A 26,772-nucleotide genomic window follows, 5' to 3' on the forward strand; every position below is an offset into this window, starting at 1 on the left:
TATTCAAATTTATACACCAACCACTAGGGCCAAAGGTGAAGAAATAGAAGATTTTTATCAACTGCTGCAATCTGAAATTGATCGAACATGCAATCAAGGTGCATTGATAATTGTGACTGGAATGTGAAAGTTGGAAACAAAGAAGAAAGATCAGTAGTTGGAAAATATGGCCTCAGTGATAGGAACAATGCCAGAGATCAAATGATAGAATTTTGTAAGACCAACGACTTCTTCATAGCAAATACCTTCTTTTACCAACATGAACGGCGACGATACACATGGACCTCACCAAATGGAGCACACAGAAATCAAATTGACTACATCTGTGGAAAGAGACAATGGAAAAGCTCAATATCATTAGTCAGAACAAGGCCAGGGGCCGACTGTGGAACAGACCATCAGTTGCTCACATGCAAGTTCAAGCTGAAACTGAAGAAAATCAGAGCAAGTCCACGAGAGCCAAAACATGACCTTGAGTATATCCCACCTGAATTTAGAGACCATCTGAAGAATAGATTTGACACATTGAACACTAGTGACTGAAGACCAGATGAGTTGTGGAATGACATCAAGCCCATTATCCATGAAGAAAGCAAGAGGTCATTGAAAAAACAGAGAAGAAGGAAAAGAACAAGATGGAGGTCAGAGGAGACTCTGAAACTTGCTCTTGAATGTTGAGCAGCTAAAGCAAAAGGAAGAATTGATGAAGTAAAAGAACTGAATAGAAGACTTCAAAGGGTGGCTCAAGAAGACAAAATAAAGTATTATAATGACATGCACAAGGAGCTGGAAATGGAAAATTAAAAGGGAAGAACACGCTCGGCATTTCTCAAGCTGAAAGAATTGAAGAAAAAATTCAAGCCTCGAGCTGCAATAGTGAAGGATTCTATGGGGAAAATATTAAACGATGCAGGAAGCATCAAAAGAAGATGGAAGGAATACACAGAGTCATTATACCAAAAAGAATTAACCAATGTTCAACCGTTTCAAGAGGTGGCGTATGACCAGGAACCAATGGTACTGAAGGAATAAGTTCAAGCCGCTCTGAAGGCATTGGCGAAAAACAAGGCTCCAGGAATTGATGGAACATCAATTGAAATGTTTCAACAAACAGATGCAGCATTGGAGGTGCTCACTCGTCTATGCCAAGAAATATGGAAGACAGCTTCCTGGCCAACTGACTGGAAGAGATCCATATTTATGCCTATTCCCAAGAAAGGTGATCCAACTGAATGTGGAAGTTATAGAACAATATCATTAATATAATGCACAAGCAAAATTTTGATGAAGATCATTCAAAAATGGCTACAGCAGTATATAGACAGGGAACTGCCAGAAATTCAGGCCGGTTTCAGAAGTGGACATGGAACCAGGGATATCATTGCTGATGTCAGATGGATCCTGGCTGAAAACAGAGAATACCAGAAGGATGTTTACCTGTGTTGTATTGACTATGCAAAAGCATTCGACTATGTAGATCATAAAAATTATGGATAACTTTGTGAAGAATGGGAATTCCAGAACACTTAATTGTGCTCGAGGAACCTTTACATAGATCAAGAGGCAGTTGTTCAGACAGAGCAAGGGGATACTTATTGGTTTAAAGTCAGGAAAGGTGTGCGTCAGGGTTGTATTCTTTCACCATACCTATTCAACCTGTATGCTGAGAAAATAATCCAAGAAGCTGGACTATATGAAGAAGACCAGGGCATCAGGATTGGAGGAAGACTCATTGACAACCTGCATTATGCAGATGACACAACCTTGCTTGCTGAAAGTGAAAAGAACTTGAAGCAGTTACTAATGAAGATCAAAGACCACAGCCTTCAGTATGGATTGCACCTCAACATAAAGAAAACAAAAATCCTCACAACTGGACCAACGATTAACATCATGATAAATGGAGAAAAGATTGAAGTTGTCAAGGATTTCATTTTACTCGGATCCACAATCAACAGCCATGGAAGCAGCAGTCAAGAAATCAAAAGACGCATTGCATTAGGTAAATCTGCTGCAAAGAACCTCTTTAAAGAGTTGAAGAGCAAAGATGTCACCTTGAATACTAAGGTGCGCCTGACCCAAGCCACGGTATTTTCAATCTCATGCATGTGAAAGCTAGACAATGAAGACTGAAGAAGAATTGATGCCTGTGAATTGTGGTGTTCGCGAAGAATTTTGAATATATCATGGATTGCCAGGAGAACGAACAAATCTTTCTTGGAAGAAATACAACCAGAAGCAAGGATGGTGAGACTGCGTCTTACATATTTTGGGCATGTTGTCAGGAGGGATCAGTCCCTGGAGAAGGACATTATGCTTGGCAAAGTACAGGGTCAGCGGAAAAGGGGAAGACCCTCGATGAGGTGGATTGACACAGTGGCTGCGACAATGAGCTCAAGCATAAGAACAATTGAAAGATGGCTCAGGACCGGGCAGTGTTTCATTCTGTTGTGCATAGGGTCGTTATGAGTCGAAACCGACTCAACAGCACCTAACAACAACAGCAACAATAAGATTCATGTAGATAAATCAGGAGATAAAAGAGGTAGATGGAGAAGCAGCAACTACAAAGATTCTGAAGTCAGTAGGAACTTGGTGTGTTTACGAGCAACAAGAAGCCTATGTGGTTAAAGTGCAGTGAGGCAGGGGAGAGGGGTGTGAGATGAGGTGCATACTGGACAACAAGGACGTGGAAGCTCTAGACACATCCAAACTCCCCGAGGGACCAAATTACTGGGCTGATATCTGTGGGGACAATGGTTTCTGGGGACATATAGCTCAATTGGCATAACATGGTTTATGTAAAATATATGTTCTACATCCTACTTTGGTGAGCAGTTTCTGGGGTCTTAAAAGCTCATGAGCAAACACCTAAGACACTTCACTGATCTCGCCCTGCCTGGAACAAGGGAGAATAAAGAAAACCAAAGGCACAAGGGAAAGATTTGTGAGAAGGACTAATGGACCACAAGTACCATAGATTTCACCAGACTAAGTCCAGCACAACTAGCTGGTGCCCAGCTGCCACCACCCTCTGCTCTGACAGGAATCACAACAGAGCGTCCTGGACAAAGCTGGGGAAAAATGTGAAACAAAATTTTAACACATGTAAAATAGAGCAGATTTACTGGTCCGATAGAGACTGAGAAAAACCCCAAGAGTATGGCCCCCAGATATCCTTTAAACTAAGTACTAAAATCACTCCTGAGGTTCACCCTTCAGCCAAAGATTGGACAGCCCATAAAACAAAATGCGACTAAATGGGCACACCAACCCAGGGTCAAGGACAAGAAGGCAGGAGAGGACAAAAAAACTGATAATGGAGAAACAAAGTTAGAGATGGGAATAGTATTGACACATCGTGGGGTTGGTAACTGATGTCACAAAACAATATGTGTACTAACTTTTTAATGAGAAACTAATTTGCTCTGTAAACCTTCACCTAAGGCATAATAAAAATAAATAAATAAATAAGAAAAAAGTTTATTGACATGCATAATTTATTCATTGCATTTACATAAAACCTTTTGGATTAAAAAAATAGAGTTTTCATGCCCAATACTTCCATTTGCTTCTAGTTAACATTCTTAGAGCATTCCCTACACCAATTTTTCTCCCACTCTGCTTGAAACCTTTCCCAATCCAGGCTCACTCCCATCCACAAATACCTTGTTTCTAACATCCTCCCCTTTGTGAATAAACACTTATATTTTTTAATTTTTAAAACCATCTTTATTTCTTCATATCCCTACTGACATTTTACTTTGAAAATACAGCTTCTCTTGAAATCATCAAGAGAAAGCATTCCATCTTCCACTTCGAAAGAAGAGGATCAGCATTTATCTTATTTCTCGCTGCCATCTGTCTGTCATTGTTCTACCACCATAATTCACAAAATTTGTCTTTTAAAAATTTACTCTAAGTGCCAATCCCTTTTCCTTTCCGTCTTCAATGCCATTATTTCTGAAGATAACTAAACATTTACCTAGATCATCAATGAAATGAATACCTACTTCCCAGTCTTTCATCTAACTCCACAATGATGGCATTTGTAATGCATCTGTTCCTTTATTCCCTATACTTGAATTGTCTTTTCTTTCACTGTTTTACATACCCATAGATGTTGCCGCTTTTCATAACATTTCATTACAAAAATCTTATCTACTGCCAAGATCTGGATCTATGAACATCTTTTCTTTAATCACAGTTTTCTCTTCTTCTTAACGTACAATTCATTTCCTTTTTCATCTATTTCATGACATATGGTCCTCAGTCCGCCTCTTATTTCCCAGTCCATCGTTCTTTATCTGTCTCTTTACTGAAACGGCTCTGAACGATCAGTCATATAAAAGATGGACTCTGAAGTTCTTTTCTGCCTTGATTTTGTTTTCAATGTGGGAAGCACGGTGTCCATTCATTCAGCAAACATGTAATGTACACCCACTATTTTCAGGCATTATTCTATTTATCTGTAATTTTCCTCATATTGCTTAATTGAGTCCATTTTTGTTATATGGATAAACTTAATTATCTTAGAACTGCAAAAACACCAACAACTAACACTGTTCATTAATTGAACTAAAATTTAATATGAAATATTAGTCAGAATTGGCTCACTGGCATCGGGTTGAGGATTGCATAAATTATCACGTCATTTCTTTCTTTGAGCTGTGTAAGACCCAGTGGTAGTTTTCAAGGTAAAAGATATCGTTCAAAGAAGTGAAAGCAGACAATATAACACGTGCAAAAATATCTTGGTGTGGTGGAAGAGGTTGGCTGTGAGTGACAGAAAATTAAAAAAAAAAAGAGAGAAAGAAAGGTTTTTTGTTTGTTTTTCAAACCTAAAGTCCCAAAACTTATTAAGCTCTGGCCTGTAGAACTAACCATGTATATTTAATAGTCTGTTAAAATTTAGAGATATCGTTTTGATTCCTTTTCCTTCAAAGTATTTTATAATTCAGCTAATTCATTACTTTCTATATTGATCCAATAATAATAATAATGTTCTTTGCTTCTTTAGTTTTTTGCAAAGCATATTGTTGTTTACAAGTCTCAGGAACTCATGGTCAGCACAAAGACTTACTCAAAAGTAATAAAAATACCATTCAAACAGAAGTTGTATTCAAAATATCCCCCAGCTATAAACTGATTGCACAGTGATCTCAAACAATGTATGAGAGAACATATTTCAAGGACAACAAGATATATATATAAGCTGTTCCTTGGAGGTATGATGAATTTGATTTATAGCATAAGACTTTATTGGAACCCTCAAAATTGCTGTTTTCTGATACCATTTCCCAAAAGTTTGCTGCAGGGGCCTGAAGTTCTAATTAGCTCATTAATAGAATTCATGTTTATAAAATTTAATTACAATTTTAATAATAATATCCATAATAATAAATGTATTATTGTTTTCTGAATCATCATCTAATAAATAATATTTACTCTGAGAATGATAATTTTAAATTTCATTTTTATTTTCTTTTTCTGACATGAATATTACCATTGATTAATAATAATTTGGCAGGGAAACTATTCTGTATGATATTGTTATGGTGGCTATATGACATTATACATTTGTTCAAATGCATAGACATTTACAATACAAAAAGTGAACTTAAATTATGCAAATTAAGAAAAAAATATTAGATCTCAGGGAAGAACGCAGACTTGTGAAAAGAGAATCTAACTGTATTACAAATATATGAAATGACTTCACTGAAGGGGTTTGGGGTAAAGGTGCTGATCTAAGTAGCTTTGGAAATGAATGGAGTCTGTAAGACTAGAGGCAAAAGAAGCTACTCCTGAGCACTGTATTCTACCTAATAAAGTTGTTTCACATGAAGGTGTAGGTTAGTTCTGATATTGCTATCCATGTGTAATGGAATTGAACAACTAACTAAGTGAATAGATGGTGGATGGTGGGAGCAAAGTTTTTCACTATTGGACTGGGAATTTACAGATAACAGAGTATAGAATGACCCACATCATAATGGATTAGAGTTGGAGGCATCAGTAAGAACTCGTCGCTTAATTTAATATAGATACGTAGTTGTGTGTCATCAACTTGATGCTGACTCATAGTGACCCTTTAGGACAGAGTAAGATTTCCTCCACAGGATTTCCTGGGCAATAATCTTTACAGGAACAGATCACCAGGTCTTTTCTCCCACAGAGTGGATGGTGGGTTCGAACTGCTCACCTTTCAGTTAGCAACCTAGTGTTTAAACTTTGCACTACCAAGGCTTCATGAAATAGATAAGGATGGTTACATACAGAAATATCTATAAATGTCTGTTAGTATAGTACATGCATGTACCTATACAGACATATGGAAATGCTGGTGATGTAGTGGTTAAGTGCTATGGCTGCTAACCAAAAGTTTGGCAGTGCAAATCCACCAGGCGATCCTTGGAAACTCTGTGGGGCAGGTCTACTCTGTCCTATAGGGTCACTATGAGGCAGAATCAACTCGTTGGCAATGGGTTTACACATACATACATATCATATAGTATAGTATATGGGTTAGTTTACTCCCATATATTTCTTTACACTATCTACTGAGGTGGCCTAAAACAAATGACATTCTAGTAGCAATGAGCTCACTTATGTGCCCAGATCTTGGTTTCTAATACTATTCTCCGTTAAAAGAGCCAGGTACCCTTGAAAAAAAAAAAAAAAAAAGACATAACTAATTCTAAGACCATGGAATAAAATATACATAATGAGCCTGGAGCATCTTTGATTGGGCTGCAACAGGTTTGTTTGTTTCAGTAAAAATTGCTGAACAATATCGTACTCCTCAAAACAAAAAAGCATGTTTGTGGGGCTATGTCAAAGTAACATTGAAGACAACTGACAGAGCTACCAGTGGTCAAAGCTGGGACAATACGTGCGACAAAATAAATAAAGTAGTATTGGGTTATAACCCAAGATATGAAATAAATACTTGCAAGTCCATACTAATGTAAAAGGATTGAATACATTAATAAACAAGGGAGAAGATAAAAATCTCCCGTGCTAAAGAATTCAAAATAAATTATGTTGATACTCCATCCTAAAGACACCCACACTTTAACTGTGCACTGTGCATAGTAACTTCCTGCCAAAGAGTGGCATTTGGAAAGAGGGTCGTGAGAGAGAAATTTGCAGTGGAGGTCTCTGACAAACACTACCTCAGCCAGGCAGGTGATCAGGGCCAATATCAACTGTCATAAATCATGTTGATAGTATGTACCTTTATTATTACGCGATGAAAATTGCAATTTACCTCGTAACCTTCTTCCTAAAGCCCGTAACCCCAGTCCAATCATGAGAAAAACATCAGTAAATTCCAACAGAGAGACTCCTACAACACACTTGACCAGTGGTCCTTAAAACTGTCAAAGCTATCAGAAATAAGGAAAGTTAGAGAAAATGTCACAGTCAAGAAATACCTAAGGAGATACGGCTGGGATCTCATTAGGTATTTGTGAAATGATAGATGGGGTCCTGGAACAGAAAAAGGACATTAGGTAAAAAACAAGAAAGTCTGAAAAAACTATGGACTTTAGTTAATAAGAATTTATCAATATTGGTTCATTAATTGTAACAAATGTATCATGCTAATGTAAGATGTTAATAACAGGGAAACGTATACATGAGGGGATTTAACATGGGAGCTCTCTGTACTACATGTGAATTTTTCTGTAAACTTATAATGATTCTAAAAAATAAAGTCTATTAATAAGAAACTTGAAAATTATTCATCACTCCTGCTTTAATATTCCTAATTGGTATTTCATTATCCTTAAAAAGTGGTTAAGTGCTACCGCTGTTAATCAAAAGTTTGGCAGCTCAAATCCACCAGGCTCTAATACAAATACTTAAAGTTCCTAACTTCCTTATGCAATTTTTGCCACTATGAAAAATAACTGGCTTCGTATTTACAGAAAAGATACAAAAGACAGTATTGTGCTTAACATCTAAGCAGGCCACGACATCACAAATTTGGGAAGTTTGTTGTTAGGGGTGACAATGGAAGGAAATATATATATTTTAGTTGGTACTGAAATACTTTAATTGAAGTATGTTCATAATAAGAACTAACTCGGAAAAAAATGTGTAGAAGTTATGAAAAATTCTTTTAAATCAGGAATATGAATTGCATGTGGTAGGTAATGATGTTTTCACAGGAAGTATCTTTTATTGGGCATTATTCCAAATGGTAAGCTTCTTGCACCAATACTGCTGATATTATTCTAAACACTGGTAATAGATCCAAACCAAATAATAACGAAGTAATCAAATGCTCTACATAAACAATTTTGCGGGATATGCTTTGGGAAATAACATTGTATTCATACATATCATTGGCACATTTAATCATTAAGATGTTGAATAAGCACTTCTGGAAATTGGAGAGCAGTTAGCTCTCCTTATCTAGAAGATTTCAACAAAGGAGGTAGTTATTATTTTTTTTATAAGTTGAGATATATTTATCCCTGAGCCCTATTGGTATAAATTTGAACATAATTTTGGGAATTGAGACTACACGGTGAAAATATTTGATATTTCTTCCATAGGTGGCTTGATTTTAGTCTCTCTCACAGTAATGATGCTCTTTCATCACACAGGTTAAATACATACATTGGGAGATTGTGTGGACTTTGAACTCTTAAGAGTAGCATTTAAGTGCTAATTCTTGTATTAATTAAATCTGTGACCTTAGGAAAATGACTTACCTTCTCTGTGCCTCAGTTTGCATAGTGATAAATTGGAATTGATAGTGCTATCTACCAGGCCAACTAAGTCTTTTAGAAATAAGGTGTATAAAGATGTGTCACAGAGTAAGTCCTCAATGCATATTGTACTTTTAATACAAAATTATTATATTTTTTGTTTAGAATCGTCAATAACCCTTGTCTTAAGTGTTAATAGCTTGTTTTTTTCTCCTCCCTTCTCCTCTCCCTCAATTTTCTTCTATTATTTATACCTGTGTAAAATATTAGAAATAATACAGATTATGATAATATTTGAACCATGTAATATTAAACAGGAGGCTTTTGTCTGAAAAACTAAATAAGTGCAATTGAGTATCAACATGGAGATCTGGATTTGGAAAGATAAAAGAATGAGTCAAAATACTGCATATGGTCTACAAAGCTCTGAGAGGTCTGCTCTTTACTTTTGCTTCTAGTCTCCTTGAAGGCCACATTTTCTTATACTGCTCTACTCTATCCAGCTATCCTGGCTTCCCTCTAATACCCCGTAATTGCCAAACTCGTTCTAAACAAAGGCTTTTCACCTACACACATGTATATGCTAATTATTGTGTATACAGTGCTAAGTATATACATGTATGTGCATGGACACACACACTTTTGACTCTTAATCTGTTCCTGTGTCACAACCTTAAGGATGATCTTCAGGATGTCTCTGATTAAGTCAATTCTTTATTATATGCTTTTATAGCACTCCATATCTTGCCTTTGTAGATCATTTAACAGTTTACGTTTAAACTACTGTGTATGATATATTAATGCCCACCTCCCATATTGTTGTTGTTGTTGTTTTTAGGTGCCATCGAGTCAGTTCCAACTCATAGTGACACTATGCACCACAGAACAAAACACTGTCCTGTGCCATCCTTACAATCATTGTTATGCTTAAGCCCATTGTTGCAGTCACTGTGTCAATCCATTTCGTTGAGGGTCTTCCTCTTTTCTGCTGACCCCGTACTTTACCAAGCATGATGTCCTTCTCCAGGGACTGATCCCTCCCGACAACATGTCCAAAGTATGTGAGACACAGTCTCTCCATCCTTGCTTCTAAGGAGCAGTCTGGTTTACTTCTTCTAAGACAGATTTGTTCATTCTTTTGGCAGTCCATGATATATTCAATATTCTTCACCAACACCACAATTCACAGGCATCAATTCTTCTTCGGTCTTCCTTATTCATTGTCCATCTCTTACATGCATATGATGTGATTAAAAATACCGTGGCTTGGGTCAGGCGTACCTTAGTCTTCAGGTGACTTCTTCGCTTTCAACACTTTAAAGAGGTTTTTTGCGCAGATTTGCCCAATGCAATGTGTCTTTTGATTTCTCGACTGCTGCTTCCATGGGTGTTGATTCTGGATCCAAATAAGATGAAATCCTTGACTTCAATCTTTTGTCCATTTATTATGTTGTTGCTCATTGGTCCAGTTGTGAGGATATTTGTTTTCTTTATGTTGAAGTGTAATCCACATTGAAGGCTGTGGTCTTTGATCTTCATCAGTAGGTGCTTCAAGTCTTCTTCACTTTCAGCAAGCAAGGTTGCGTCATCTGCATAACACAGGTTGTTAACGAGTCTTCCTTCAATCCTGATGCCCTGTTCTTCATATAGTCCAGCTTCTCGATCTCCCATACTCTTATGAAAACATTTTTGAGGTAGGAACTATGCCTTGTTTTGTGCACCACATATTTCCGAGTGCCTCAACATAACCTGGCACATAGTAAACTCTAGGTAAATAATTGTGAAATGAATGAAGAGACAATTTGCTTCATCAAACTGAAACAACCCTGAAACCAAGGTAAAAGAAAGCTAAATAACCTTTCTTGAGACTTTGTCATCCAAATTCTCACAGAACAAACTGACATCAGTTGTTTTCTGAGAAAAAAAAAAAATTAACACATATGCATACACACACAGAGACAACATAACATCATCAGTTCTTGGAACAATTATTAGAAAGTCAACTTTTCCATTGACTTTTATAATCAACAGATTAATGCAGATTCTTTCCAAACCAAAATGATGCAGAAAGTGATTTTGAGGCAGCTGGTCTGTTATATACTTCTGAGCTCCTCAAACTTTAAATGGAACCCACCTAGGCCCGTTCCTCATCTATAACATGTGAAAAACATAAAACAAGAGCTTTAGTTCACAAAAAAAAGGAAGAATCAATTGACCATCTTCTAACAATTTGCATTACAGGTAGTCCTGAGTTACAGCGTCTTAGAGTTACATCGAACCAAATTTATGTACTTACTTTTTGTTTTGTTTTGTTTTGTTTTCTACGTCTTACTTGATAACACCCCAGGAAATCCTCCTCTGGTAGATGATCTAAGTCAAGATGTGAATCTGCAGTATCTTCTTCCCAATATGACAACTGTGATTCACTTTCAAGGCATAATACCTATCACTACATTTGCTCAGGCAATAGCTACAATGGATGAAGGTATGGTAACATTAGCGATTTCTGGAAGAATTATAATATTCTTCAGTGTATCCAGAACATTGTATCTTCCTGGGAGGAAGTTATTGGAAAATGCAGGCAGGGGATACAGATAAAGTTGCTGAGTTATATGAACACTCTCCAAGTATTTGATCAGGAAAACATTATGGAAGAGATCAGTGGAAAAATTGTCCATATGTCAAGAACACTGAATTTAAAGCTTGATATCACGGTTGTGGAACAGCTCATATATCATGAAGAAGGGGAATTGACAGATCAGTACATAATGGAATTTGAAGAGGGAAAAAATGCTGCAGAAGAAATAATGAGTAAGAGGAAGGAGAGAAGTTGTCAAAAAATTTTTACAGTGAAAGTATTAGCTGAGTTTTTTTCTAAATCAGGGTCTTCAGTTGCTTGAAAACATGGACCCAAACGTGGACTGCTCTGTCAAAGTCAATAGGCAGATTCAGGAAGCAGTGGATGTTACTGGGAAATACATGAAGGAAAAAAGAAAAGGACCATACAGACAACTCTCACAAATTTTCTGACTAGAAATGCCATCCCCACTCCCAGGGATTATCCAGATGATCCAAAAACTTCCACAAGTGGAGTTATACCAAAACTGACATTGTCAAAGTAAACTTTTATGATTTGCATGTTTTTATGTACGTATGTATGTACATAATATATTTGTAAGTTTATATGTAATGTTTCCAACATTCAAAGACAAATAAAGATCATGTTAATAAAGATCCTAAAAATAAAAGATAGTAATAATGAAAAGTAAAAAAAAAAATGAGGTATTCAACTTACGTCAGAACTGACTTACAATGGAATAATGTTAACAGAACCCCCTCGTAAGTTGTGGACAACCTGTATATTGTTTTATTTTTTGCATTTTCTCCTTAATAGCTTTTATTAAAGATCATATCATACGTATGCCAACCATCATCTTTAGAATCTTTTAATAACTAGCTCTGTCTAGAATAATATTAGCGAGTTTAGTCTTGGGAAATGATATTGTAATTAAGGTTGTTTTGAATCAAGAGGAGTTCAAAGAAGATTAATTTTAAGCTTTGAAAACCCCATGCCACCTACTATGGTGACATACATCCTAAAGCCAATCTAATTATTTGATGACAATTCCGGTCTTGAAGATTATTTCACTTAATTGTTTTTACTTTGCCTCTTTTGGGACTCCACTACGTGAAACAAATTTAGGAATGTCTTTTTTTTTTCCTAAAAGCACCTGGAACTATTTCTTGATGTGAATAAGCTGATGAACTACATTTCCTTTAAATAACTAATTAATTTGAATATTTTTGATTAATTAATTTTTTAACAAAATTCACTTAATAACACTGTATAAATACAAAGTGTATCAGGATACTGATACAGTTTATGTTATGGTAACAAAAAACAAAACAAACAAAAAAAAGTGAAACAAATTTCAGTGACGTTAAACAACAGAGGTTTAGTTCTACTTCAAATTATAATGTGAACATCAGTATCTCTCCAGAAGAATGATTACTGTCTGATGGTTCATTGTGGTACTTCCGCATCATCACATGCCTCTCTGATTATGGGATCTGACTCCGCCCAAAAGTGTCAAATATCAATTCTGGTCGTATTTATTTGCTCTGAGAAAGTCTTAAGGCCATGCCTAACTTCATGTGGCCATAGGAAGGTACTGTTCTCCCATTTGCTTGGAAGTAGAAGGAAATGGGAAAACAATGAAATTTTAGTCATAATGAATCTGGCCCGACCTCGCTCATCTGCCCTCGTCCGTGGCCTCGCGGCCAGCGTCGGCAGTGGCGGGGTCCTGAGACCGAGCGGGACAGCCTCCGCTCGTGGCCCTGGTGTCTTGCCCCGCGTCGGGCCCTCCCCCGCCCCCCGCGGCGGGGGGGCGGTCTGGTCCGACGCACCCGCGCGCCCCACCCAGGTGAAGTCTCACTATCCTTGCTTGCAAGGAGCATTCTGGCTGTACTTCCAAGACAGGTTTTTTCATTCTTCCGACAGTGCATGGTATATTTGATATTCTTTGCCAACACCATAATTCAAAGGCATCAATTTTTCAGTCTCCTTTATTCATTGCCCAGCTTTTGCATGCATATGAGGCAATTGAAAATGCCATGGCTTGGGTCAGGCTCACCTTAGTCCTTAAAGCGACATCTGTGCTTTTCAACACTTAAAAGTGATCTTTCACAGCAGATTTGCCTGATGTGATGGGTCATTTGATTTCTTGACTGTGGCTTCCATGGGTGTGGATTGTGGATCCATAACAGTTTTAGATTTTCTTCTAAGAGACAGCAAGTAGAAAGAGAAAGAACAAAGAGTTTGGAGATGGACAGATCTAGATTTGAATGCTAGTTATTCTACCAACCGGTTATGTGACACTGAGAAAGATGTGAACTTCTCTAACTCTCAGTATCCTTCATGTTTAAGTGGAGATTACAACGCCTAGCAGGAAAACTTGTGGAAAGAAGCTAATGAGGGATTATTGTAAGGCAATTTATAGATATTAGTCATCTCTTTCAACATTTATTGTGTACCTCCAAAGTACCAGATACTGCTTTAAATAAATATGAAAATAAATAACCAGAAATAGTCCAGAATTTTAAGCCTAAGGAAAGATAAATAAAGGTGCAGAAAAGTAGGTGTAAGTTACATTATTATATTATTACATGTTAGGGAGATAAAGTAACTTGCCTAAGGTCACAAAGCTAAAAAGTGGGTTTGAGCATGGGTTTGAATCCTGGCAGTCAATTCCATGACGCCGGACAGCCAAGAAAGTCTGCGTATGTTTGCTAAGGAGTTTATTCTTTTCCTGAAGACTAGGAAAAACCACTGGAAGAATTTAAGTACAGGGGTAATATTATCAGATTTCAGTTTTTAATGAGCATTTTGAAAGCAGCAAAGAGGGACTTTAAAAAAAAACTTTTTCGAGGGAAGAAATTCTAGAGTCAGGGAGTCAAGGAGAACTGTTAAACATTTATTGCAGTAATCCACATGAAGAAAATAAGGAATTACACTAAAGTGCAGACATTTGAGAGATGAAATATTTTCCAAGTTATGCAGAATATGTTGTCATTGTTGTGTGCCATCAAGTCAATTCCAACTCATAGTGACTCTATAGGACAGAGTAGGAAACTGCCCCATATGGTTTCTGAGGCTGTAAAGTTAAAGAAGAAGACGACCACATCTTTCTCCAACAGAGTGGCTGGTGGATTCAAACCGCCAACCTTTTAGTTAACATCCAAGAGCTTAACCACTTCCCTACCAGGGCTCTTTGTGCGTAATATAGCTCTATTGAAATAAATAGGTGATTAGAGATAGGAATTGAGGGAGAATGAGTATTCAATTGTGGCTCCCAAATTTTTGTCTTGGCAATTGTTTTCACATTTGCCAAGGTTGGAAAAAGTACTGGAGAAAACCATAAGTCCTGGAGAAGGGGAGGAGATAATAAGTTCAAATTTGAACAGAGTTTTGGTGTAACATTCATGGCATATCAGTCCAACAGAGCATGTAATACATGTTTCGGGGCTTGAAGAGGGTGGTCTGGAGCAAAGATAGAGTGGTATGCCATCAGAATCTGATGATGGAGCTATACATGTATATGTGCTTTCCCATGATAGTGAACAGAGAGGAAAAGGCAAAATGTTAATAACAGAAATTTAACATACAAGCTGCGTATTAGCCTAGTTGTAGTTATGAGAAATGAGTAAAAACTAATACTAAAACAAAGGAAATACACTACACTACATGTTTGCAATTGTTTCAGACTGTGCTAAACACTTTATATTGAATACTTCTTTAATAATAAATATTGACTTAATATTTAAACATATTAAGTTAATAAGATACATTAATGTAATATGATACATTAATATATTACATTACTTTTATATAATATTACCTTAAGAGGTAAGTAATACTTTTATAACCATTTTATTAGAAAGAAAATTAAGGCTTAGTAATATTAAGAAACTTCCCAAATGTCCTATATCCAAAGAGTAAAGAAGCTGGAATTAAATCTTAGCAATTCTGGGCCAAATCTTAACTACTATGGTATCCTACATCCAAAGAATAACCAAAGAAGGAACTAAGGAAGACAGGAACTTCAAAGATTTAGAGCAAACAAAAATGAAGTGCCTGGAAGTCTTGAAGAGATTGAAGAACAGAGGTGGAGTTTTGAAGTTAGAAAAGAATAAGTAGTTTTAGTTTGAAAGTGGAACAGTGTGTGTTTACAACTTCAGGGATGGAGAGTTAAGGAAACGAGAAGCTCAAAGATGTGGTGATGGGACTAAGCGGCTCACGTGAAACAAAAACAAAGGTCAGTAGAGAATGGAATAAAAGAATGAAGCTGTTTTGTTATATATCACACAGACAGAGAGATAATACATTATAGATAGATAGATGATAGATGGATAGATAGATGATGGGTAAATAGATGATAGATAGACAGACAGACAGAGACAGATAGGTAGATAGGTAATAGGTAGATAGATTGACAGATGATAGATGATTAGATAGATAGATGATAGATAGATAGATAGGTAGGTAGGTAGGTAGGTAGGTAGATAGATAGATAGATAGATGATAGATAGATAGATAGATGATAGATAGATAGATAGATAGATAGATAGATAGATAGATAGATAGATAGATAGATAGATAGATAGATAAACTGCTGTCTAGTCAACTCCAACTCGTGGTGACCTTATGTACAACAAAACAAACTGCTGCCTGATACTGCATCATCTTCATAATTGCCACCATGTTCAATTCTATCCTTACAACTATTGTGCCAACCCATCTTCTCCAGGGTCTTCCTTATCTTTTCTGGTTCTCTACTTCACCAAACATGATGTCCTCCTTTAGTAAGTGCTCCCTATTGATAACATGTCCAAAGCAGAATTGTCAGATAATGCTTTGTTGTGATCCATAAGGTTTTCATTGGATAATTTTTGGAAGGAGATCACCAGGCCTTTCTTCCTAGTCTGTCTTTGTCTGGAAGTACTACTGAAACCTGACCCCACTGGTGTCTGAAATACTGGTGGTATGGTTTCCAGCATCACAGCAATATACAAGGCATCACACTAGGGCAAACTGACAAATAGGTGGTAGTGGTAAACACTGCATGCATGGAATTGAAGTCAGGATGGATGCTGAGTTCCTGAAGGATAGAAGGAATGATATATTAATGTTAGCAGCCTCAAAGAACTGAGGAAAAGGATGTATCTATGAGATGAAGACATAACAAAGATGAAAAGGATTAGATAGTGTATTTATTGAACTTTCAAACTTTCCCCTTCTACCTCTCACTTAAGTATTCAAGTCCAGAACTACTCATTTATTTCTTCTGACGGGGAAAAAATAATATAAAAATTAAAAACTGCCAAAGAAGTCAAGCTGATTCTCTTTCTATAAGTATGATTCTATAGGTTTCTTCCCCAACACTTCCAGTCTTTATGCACCTTCTGTTTTTCAGATCTTCTGAGATCTCTAGAGTTATCTGTCTAACCTGACCCTGGGATATTTAACCCACAGAATTTATTTAATATGCTCTGATTCTATTCTAGTCCTGACCTTATTAATCATAGACTGACAGCTACTTTACTGACCTATTCACTACTTTCTGGTAGCTTTGTGCTCCTAGTCTCCTTGGTCATGACCTTGCATATCTTCCTAACACTTTCTATAGGGCTTTTCGCTGTCTAAACCAATGTGAACGAACATTTCATGTTTCCTGGCTAGAAGCAAGATCTCTACTTGCTCTGGGTTAGAAAAAAAGCTCTGCAAAGGCAGTCGCTGAAATACTGCAAGGCTAAAGCTTTTTCCTAGTAATAAAGTACCCACTAAGCCATATGTGGTTTACATCTTATCCCCTAAAAATAGAAATTTTTTTCTTAAATGGATTTTACTGATATATTATGGAGAATAAAGAGCTCTGATTTAGCATGAGAGAATTTTGAATTTGCAGCCGAGTGGGACTTTGACTTTTAAAAGTTACTTTCATTATGAAATTAATTATTTAAATAACTACAACTATGTAAATGAACCATCATCTCGAAATAGAACCCAATTTACTTCCTGCTTAGTCCCCTAAGGGGCGTTTTTCTATCGTTCATTGTAACCACGCCATCGCTCCAATACCCCAATTTGCGTTTCCTGCTTTATGAATTAAACACTGCAGGGGCTATACCATTCTAACTACCTTTGTTTCCCCTTCTTCTCTAGTGCCATGTTAGTATTTTACCAACAACTGACAAGGTTTAGTGGGAAGCAGGAGGTGAGAACAGCATGTCTGCAGGGTAATTCAGGTTAAATATATGTACATTTAATTATTTACACTTGGATTTACATATTGTAATTTGGAGTTCTGGAAAGGCATTAGGATCTCAGTTTATTGCTAACAGCATGGCACTTGGGTTTTCAGAGGAGAGTTGATATGGGGCTAATGAGATTTAGTATCAGATATTTGGCTGTGCCTGAAATTGCCTTCTTCCTTTTCTCAAAAAGCAGTGAGATTTCATTCTCTAAATCCCTTATCTAGGGGATACTGCTTTAAACTGAGACCCTTAATGCTGCTAGATGATTAAAGAACTAAGTTTTGAAATGTATAACAACACCTTTTTCTTGTTAAAACCTTGGAAAAAGCAGAGTGTGGTAAGTACTTGATTTGTACATGTGCATGGTTGTGGTGGGGAGGCAGAAGGAGAAGGCAGTGTGATAATTAAATAATATGTATATTTATATTTATAGAAAACATACTTTCAGAAGTCTTGTACATTGTATATAGACAAGAGCTGTTTACCTGCAGCTAAAAAATTTAGTCACTTATAAGCCATTCAAAAAGACTATCTGATAACTATAAAAAAAAAATGTAATGCATACTAATTTTAAAATATTTATTCGACTGATTTTTTGACATTTTTTTTATATTCATATGCTTTTAGCTACTTTTCTGAGGAATTATCTCTTTCATGTGTTTTTGAATTTTGCATTTCATACTCCTTTTAATAGTTCTATCCATCCATCCATCCATCCATCCATCCATCCATCCATCCATCCATCCATCATCTATCTGTCTATCTAATCTATCTATCATCTATCTATCTATTACTTCTCTCTTTCTGTAAGTTTTCCTGCCAAATAGTTGTAGTTGTCTTCATCAGAACTCCAGCTTCTGCTTTCAAGGTCCAGGTTATATAATGGCAATTGTAAGTCCCATAGTTACCATTTTTAGGAAATTCTAGGCCCAGCACAAAAAAAAAAAACATGGCACAGTTCTTGGTCCAGAGGCTATGTCTGAAACTTTTTACTTTTTTCACTTCTCCAAACCCAAAACTTTCTATAGACCATACTGTCAAGCCTCCTTCCACAAATTACAAATTCTAAACCAGTCCTTGACTCTGTACAGTGATTTTAGTTTTGGCCCCTCTTCTTGTATAGCACAGTTTTCATTGCCTTTACATAATTACAAATGAAACTCAAATGTCACTGCTTACCTCCATACTTTTAAGCAAAAATCATCACTAGACCTAATGAAGAAATCAACCTATGATGAAGATATCTTAATTCAAAACTTGTATGCACATCATAACTGAAGTTCAAAATATATAAAGCAAAATGTGATACAACTAGATGGAGTAGATAATCCACATTCATGGTAGGAGACTTTATCATACCTCTCACAGTAGCTGATGAAACAACCAGAGCGACAACAAAAACAGATACCACTAAGTATACAAAAGATCATAATTAATGAACTTGGAATAATTATCATATATGGGACATTGAGCCTGACAATGTCAGAAAACACGTTTTTTAATTTCACATAGGAACATCATTAACATTGACCATATACTGGGTTATAAAATAAGCCTCAATAAATTTCAATGGATTGGAATAATTCAGAGCATATTCTCTGAACACATTAAAATAAGCTAGAAACCTATAAAAAGGTGCTTATTTTATTGCCATGAGAGAAATGCAAATTAAAACCATAATGCAATGATACTGCACAGCCACCAGGGATGTCTAAAAAAAAAAAAAGTGAAACTCTTACACTTGGCACTTAAAAGTGTACATTTTTACATCCACTTTGGAAACACGTTTTTCAATGTTTATTTACCTGAATGTACCCATACTCCATGACTCAGCAATTGTTTTTAAGCTATATACCCAACAGAAATATGTATAAACGATAATCAAAAGATATGTTCGATAGTGTTCAAAGCAGCACTATTTGTAACACCAGAAACTGGGAACATCCCAAATATTCATATGATCACTGATAGTTTGAGATATAGAATAGAATTTTATAGATATCTAAAGACATCCTGGGCTCCTCTAGTACATTTCTTGCCCTAGATCTGCAAATGACCATCTCTCAAAGAAGTCCTAGTTTCTTTTACTGTAAGAGGAATTTTTTTAAAGACCACAATATGCTTCTAAGAGGTCAGAACCTTGAAAACCCTATGCAGTGGTTCTACTCTGCACACGTGGGGTTGCCATGAGTTGGAATCAACTCGATAGAAACTAACAACAACAACAATAAGCAAAACCAAACCAAAAACTCACTGCTGTCAAGTCATTTCCTACTCATAGTGACCCTATAGCAAGTAACTTATAAATGAAAGAAAATTCAGTAATCATCAGTCACTTAGACAGCAGTCAGTGCTTTCTGCCAGGTGAAAATAGTGTACTCTGTTTAAGGTATTCAATGATTAAAAAAAGTAGCCAAGGAGTTAATACCTAATAGAAATCTCTTTCATGCATAAGGGTCGCAAACTCTTATCTTAACCTAAGGAATATTGAAACCTTTCCGAGGAATCTATTATGGAGTGGTGTTCAGATAACCAAAATGACCAAAGACAACATAAGGAATTGTGTGAGCATTAAATATATTGTTACTTGTATAAACCTATTGCCATCAAATGGATTCCTACTTATAGCAACACTATAGGGTCACTATGAGTCAGAATCTACTTGATGGCAAGGGGCTAGATTCTTTTTTTTTGGTGTAGGACACAGTAGAATTTCCCCATAGGGTTTCCAAGGCTGTAATCTTTACAAAAGGAAGCAGATTGCTACATCTTTCTCCCGTGGAGCAGCTGGTGAGTTAGAACAGTGACCTTTTGGTTAACAGCTGAGTGCTTAACCACTGCACCACTAGGGCTTCTTGTTACTTGTGTAACTAAAACTAAATGGCGGATAAAACAGAGGCAACAAAACATGTAGTATGCAACTTCTATATGTCCAAACAATGTAGACCTAGCACAAGAACATAAATAGGAGAAAAATGGGAACAATATAGGCAAAACAAAAATTTTAACTGTTCTCAGTAATTATATTGGTGGTGATTGTATTAGTACTCTTATTCTGTGTGTAATGGGAGATAAAGTACACAAGTACATGTAAGATATTTTAACTTTATCATTCTCTGTATTGGTGACAACCAGGATTCTTGGTGTCCAAGAAAGAAGACAGAGATACAATGCAGAAGAGGTTAACCAAGAATTCCATTCTGAATTTTGATATTTTAATTGGCAATGTGACAGTATCACATAAACTTGTATATATTATGTATTTATATATGTACACATACATCTACACATATGTGTGTATTCCCTGCCAACTCTAACCACTAAAGAGGCCTAGAAACAATGACCCAAACAACAGATTGTGGTTTTTAAAAAACCTGTTCCCAGTAAAAGAAACTAGAACTTCTTTGAGAAATGGTCATTTTCAGATGTAGGGCAAGAAATGTTCTAGATGAGCTTGGAACATCTTTTTTTTTTTTTTTAATTTATTGTGCTTCAGGTGAAAGTTTACACCTCAAGTTAATTTCTCATACAAAAATTTACACACATATTGTTATGTGACCATAGTTGAAATCTCTATAATGTGACAGCACACTTCCACTTTCCACTCCTGGTTTCTTGTGTCAGTTCAACCAGCTCCTGTCTCTTTCTGCCTTTTTATCCCACCTCCGGACAGGAGCTTCCCATTTAGTCTCCAGTATCTATTTGAACTATGAGATGGAATTGACTCGATGGCACTGGGTTTGGTTTTGGTTTTGGCATCTACTTGAACTAAGAAGCACACTCTTCAGGAATATTATTTTATGTTTTATAATCCAGTCTAATCTTTGCCTGAAAAGTTGGCTTCAGGAATGGTTTCGTTCTGGGTTAACAGAGAGTCTGGGGGCCATATCTTCTGGGGTTCCTCTAGTCTCAGTCAGAACATAATGTCTGGTCTTTTTACGTGAAATTGAGTTCTGCACTACACTTTTCTCCTGCTCCATTAGGGACTCTCTGCTGTGTCCCCTGTCAGGGTAGTCATTGGTGGTAGCCAGGCACCATCTAGTTCTTCTGGTCTCAGGCTAATGGAGATTCTGGTTTACGTGGCCATTTTGTCTCTTGGGCTACTATTTTCCTTGCTTTTAAGACCCTAGACGCCACTCACCAAAGTGGGTTGCAGAACATATTCTTAATAAACTTTGTTACGTCAGTTGGCCTAGATGTCCCCTGAAACCACGGTCCCCAGACTCCTGCCCCTGCTACACTGTCTCTTGAAGTGTTTGGTTTTGTTCAGGAAACTTCTTAGCTTTTGGTTTAGTTCAATTGTGCTGACTTACCCTGTATTGTGTGTTGTCCTTCCCTTCACCTAAGATAATTCTTGTCTACAATCTAGTTAGTGAATCCCCCTTTTCCTCCCTCTCCATCCTCATAACCATCAAAGAATATTTTCTTCTGTATTTAAACCTTTTCTTGAGTTCTTATAATAGTAGTCTCATGCAATATTTGTTCTTTGGCAACTGGCTAATTTCACTCAGCATAATGCCTTCCAGATCCATCCATGTTGTGAGATGTTTCTCGAATTCATCATTGTTCTATACCATTGGGTAGTGTTCCATGTTCGATCAACTTCAGAATGCAGAAGTTAGTAAAAGTCTTCAATTTCTTCGTCTCTGGCCTTAGTAGTTGGTACACAAATTTGAGTAATAGTCGTATTAACTGGTCTTCCTTGTAGGAATATGGATATTATTCTTTCACTGACAGAGTTGTACTTCAGGATAGATCCTAAAATTTTTTTTGGCAATGAATGCAGTGCCATTCCTCTTCAAATTGTCATTCACAGCATAGTAAACCATACGATTCTCCAACTCAAAATGACCAATACCAGTACATTTCAGCTCACTAATGCCTAGAATATAGATCTTCATGCATTTCCTTTCCTTTGTGATGATTTCCAATTTTCCTAGATTTGTACTTCATACATTCCATGTTCTGTTTATGAATGGATGTTTGCAGCTGTTTCTTCTCATTTTGAGTCATGTCACATCAGCAAATGAAGATCCTGAAAGCTAGACTTCATTCACGTCATTAAGGTTGACTTTACTTTGAGAAGGCAGCTCTTCACCAATCGTCTTTTAAGTGCCTTCCAACTTGAGGGGCTCATCTTCCAGCACTATATAAGACAATGCTCCATTGCTATTCATAAGGTTTGCATTGGCTAATTCTTTTCAGAAGTAAACTGTCAGGTCCTTTTTCCTAGTCCGTCTTAGTCTGGAAGCTTAGCTGAGACCTGTCCACCATGGGTGACCCTGCTGGTATTTGAATACCAGTGGCAGAGGCTCCAGCATCACAGCAACACACAAGCCTGAAAGTATGACAATTTAGAAGAGGACATGGAACCAACCAGGGATATCATTGCCGATGTCAGATGAATCCTGGCTGAAAGCAGAGAATACCAGAAAGATGTTTACCTGTGTTTTATTGGCTATGCTAAGGCATTCGACTATGTGGATCATAACAAATTTTAGATAACATTGCAGAGAATGGGAATTCTGAAACAATTGTGCTTGTGAGGGATCCATACATGGATCAAGAGGCAGTCGTTCGAACAGAACAAGGGGATACCGTATGGTTTAAAGTCAGGAAAGCTGTGTGTCAGGGTTGTATCCTTTCACCATACCTATTCAGTCTGTTTGCTGAGCAAATAATCCAGAAGCTGGACTGTATGAAAAATAACCAGGCACCAGAATTGGAGGAAAACTCATTAACAGTCTGCAGTTATGCAGATGACACAACCTTGCTTGCTGAAAGTAAAGAGGACTTGATGCACTTACTGATGATCAAAGATCACAGCCTTCAGAATGGATTATACTTCCACATAAAGAAAACGAAAATCCTCACAACTGGACCAATAAGTAACATCATGATAAAGAGAAAAGATTGAGGTTGTCAAGGATTTCATTTTACTTGGATCCACAATCAACATCCATGGAAGCAGCAGTCAAGAAATCAAAAGACACATTGCATTGGGCAAATTGGCTACAAAAGACCTCTTCGAAGTGTTGAAAAGCAAAGTTGTCACCTTGAGGACTAAGGTGTACCTGACCCAAGCTGTGGTGTTTTCAATTGCCTCATATGCACGTGAAAGCTGAACAATAAGTAAGAAAAGCTGACTCCTTTGAATTGTGCTGTTGGTGAAGAATATTGGATATACCATGGACTGCCAAAAGAACGGCCAAATTTGTCTTGGAAGAATTACAGCAAGAAAGCTCCTTAGAAGCAAGGATGGCAAGGCTACATTTCACTTACTTTGGACATGTTATCAGGAGGGATCAGTCTCTGGAGAAGGACGTTATGTTTGGTAATGTAGAGGGTCAGAGAAAAAGAGGAAGACCCTCAATGAGATGGATTGACACGGTGGCTGCAACGATGGGCTCGAGCACAGCAATAATTGTGAGGATGGCTCAGGACTAGGCAGTGTTTCATTCTGTTGTGCATAGGGTTGCTATGAGTCAGAGCTGACTCACAGAACCTAACAACAACAGTATTCCATTGTGTGTATGTACCATAATTTCTTTATCCATTCGTCTGTTGATGGACATCTAGGTTGTTTCCATCTTTTTGCTATTGTGAACAGTGCTTCAGTGAACGTGGGTGTGCATATATCTATTCCTGTGATGGCTCTTATTTCTCCAGGTTAAATTCCAAGAAATGGGACTGCTGGATCATATGGTACTTCTATTTGTAATTTTTTAAGGAAGAGCCAAATTGATTTCCAAAGTGGTTATATCATTTTACTTTCCCACCAGCAGTATGTAAGTGTTCCAGTCTCTCCACAATCTCTCCAACATTTATTATTTTGTGTTTTTTTGCATTGATACTAGCCTTCTTAGGGTAAGATGGTATCTCATTGTAGTTTTGATTTGCATTTCTCCAATGGCTAACGATTGTGAGCATTTCCTCATGTATCTGTTTGCCGCCTAAATGTCTTCTTTTGGTGAAGTATCTGTTCATATCCTTTGCCCATTTTTTAATTGAGTTACATGTCTTTTTGTTGTTGGAGTTTTGTAGTATCTTGTAGATTTTAGAGATTAGACGCTGATTGGATATGTTGTAGCCAAAGTTTTTTACCCGGTCCGTAGTTTATCTTCCTACTTTTTTTGGTGAAGTCTTTTGATAAGCATAAATGTTTGATTTTTAGAAACTCCCTGTCATCTAGTTTCTCTTCTGGTGTTTGTGCACTGTTACTTATGGTTTGTATTCTGTTTATACCATGTATTAGGGCTCCTAGCACTGTCTGTAACTTTTTCTTCCATGATCTTTATTGTTTTAAATTTTATGTTTAGGTCTTTGATCCATTTTGAGTTAGTTTTTGTGCATGGTGTGAGGTATTGGTCTTGTTTCATTTTTTTGCAGATGGCTATCCAGTTATACCAACACTGTTTGTTAAATAGACTGTCTTTTCCCCATTTAACAGATTTTGGGCCTTTGTCAAATATCAGCTGCTCATAAGTGGATGAATTTACTTCTGGATTCTCAATTCTGTTCCACTGGTTTATGTATCTGTTGTTGTACCAATACCAGGCTGTTTCTGACTACCCTGGCAGTATAGTAGGTTCTAAAATTAAGTAGTGTGAGGCCTCCCACTTTGTTGTTCTTCTTCAGTAATGCTTTACTTATCTGGGGCTTCTTTCCTTTCCATACGAAGTTGGTGATTTGTTTCTCCATCTTGTCAAAAAATATTGTTGGAATTTGGGTCAGGATTGCATTGTAGTTGTAAATCGATTTGAGTAGAATTGACATTTTCAAAATGTAGAGTCATCATATCCATGAGCAAGGTATGTTTTTCCACTTATGTAGGTCTTTTTTTTTTGGTTTCTTACAGTAGTGTCTTGTAGTTTTCTTTGTATAGACCTTCTATCCCTCTGGCTAGATTTTCTCATAAGTGTTTTATCTTCTGGGGGGCTACAGCAAATGGTATTGATTTGGTGATTTCCTCTTCCAAGTTCCCTTTGTTGGTGTAGAAGAATCCAAGTGATTTTTATATGTTTATCTTGTATCCTGACACTCTGCCTAACTCTTCTATTAGTTCCAGTAGTTTCCTTGTGGATTCTTTGGGGTTTTCTGTGTATAGGATCATATCATCAGCAAATAGGGATATTTTTACTTCTTCCTTACCAATTTGGATGCCTTTTATTTCCTTTTCTTGCCTTATTGCTCTGGCTAGGACACCTAGCACAATGTTGAATAAGAGTGGTGATAAAGGGTATTCTTTTCTGGTTCTCATTCTCAAATGGAATGCTTTCAGGCTCTCTGCACTTAGGTGATGTTGGCTGTTGCTTTGAATAATCGCTCTTTATTATGTTGAGAAATTTCCCTTCTATTTTATAGAGAGTTTTTGTCATGAGTGAGTGTTGGACTTTGTCAAATGCTTTTTCTGCATCAATTGGTAAGATCATGTGGTTGTTTTGTTTTATTTATGTGATGGATTTTATGATTATTTTTCTAATGTTGAACCATCCCTTGGTACCTGGAATGAATTCCACTTGGTCATGGTGATTTTTTTTTTTTTTTTTTGATATGTTGTTGAATTCTATTGGCTAGAATTTTGTTGAGGATTTTTGCGTCTATGCTCATGAGGGAAATCAGTATGTAATTTTCTTTTTTTGTGGTGTCTTTACTTAGTTTTGGTACCAGGGCTATGCTGGCTTCATAGAATGAATTCTGTAGTATTCCATCCTTTTCTATGCTCTGAAATACCTTTAGTAGTAGTGGTGTTAACTCTTCTCTGAAAGTTTGGTAGAATTCTACAGTGAAGCCATCAGGGCCAGGGTTTTTTTGTTGGGAGCTTTTTAATTACCTTTTCAATCTGTTTTGTTACAGGTTTATTTAGTTGTTTTACCTTGTTTGTGTTAGTTTAGGTATGTAGAGTGTTTCTAGAAATTTGTCCATTTCCTCTGGGTTTTCAAATTTGTTGGAGTACAATTTTTTCATAGTATTCCATTATGATTCTTTTAATTTCAGTTGGCTGTGTTGTGATATCGCCCATCTCATTTCTTATTTGGGTTATTTCCTTCCTCTCCTGTTTCTCTTTTGTCAGTTCAGCCAGTGGTTTATCGATTTTGTTGGCCTTTTCAAAGAACCAGCTTTTGGTCTTGTTAACTCTTTAAATTATCTTTCTATTCTCTGTTTCATTTATTTCTGCTCTAATTTTTATTAGTTCCTTTCTTTTGGTGCCCATGGGCTTCTTTTGCTGCTTTCT

This window comes from Loxodonta africana, chromosome 4 (assembly GCF_030014295.1).
Source record: "Loxodonta africana isolate mLoxAfr1 chromosome 4, mLoxAfr1.hap2, whole genome shotgun sequence".
Classification (NCBI taxonomy): domain Eukaryota; kingdom Metazoa; phylum Chordata; class Mammalia; order Proboscidea; family Elephantidae; genus Loxodonta; species Loxodonta africana.